Source organism: Fragaria vesca, linkage group LG4 (assembly GCF_000184155.1).
Source record: "Fragaria vesca subsp. vesca linkage group LG4, FraVesHawaii_1.0, whole genome shotgun sequence".
In the NCBI taxonomy this organism is placed as follows: Eukaryota; Viridiplantae; Streptophyta; class Magnoliopsida; order Rosales; family Rosaceae; genus Fragaria; species Fragaria vesca.
The window spans coordinates 23,026,864-23,027,143 of NC_020494.1; positions in this window are offsets into that span (position 1 = coordinate 23,026,864).

Sequence of the window (280 nt, forward strand, 5' to 3'; positions counted from 1 at the left end):
CGATTAAAGTACTCAGCTAATATATATTACGAACACTCTTAGATCGAAGAAGTGAATGGTCGATGGATGAATGTATGTACGTTTATCGATCTCTTCGCAAGAGAAATGGGAAGCAACTGTATGTATATCGATATTTGTAACCACATTATATATAAGGCTTTTAGAATCGAAAAATGTAGTATATATAGCTGCTTATTGCATATATACTACGTACGTATATATGTGTAGTCAATCCGGAAAGATATATATATATATATATATATATATATATATATATATA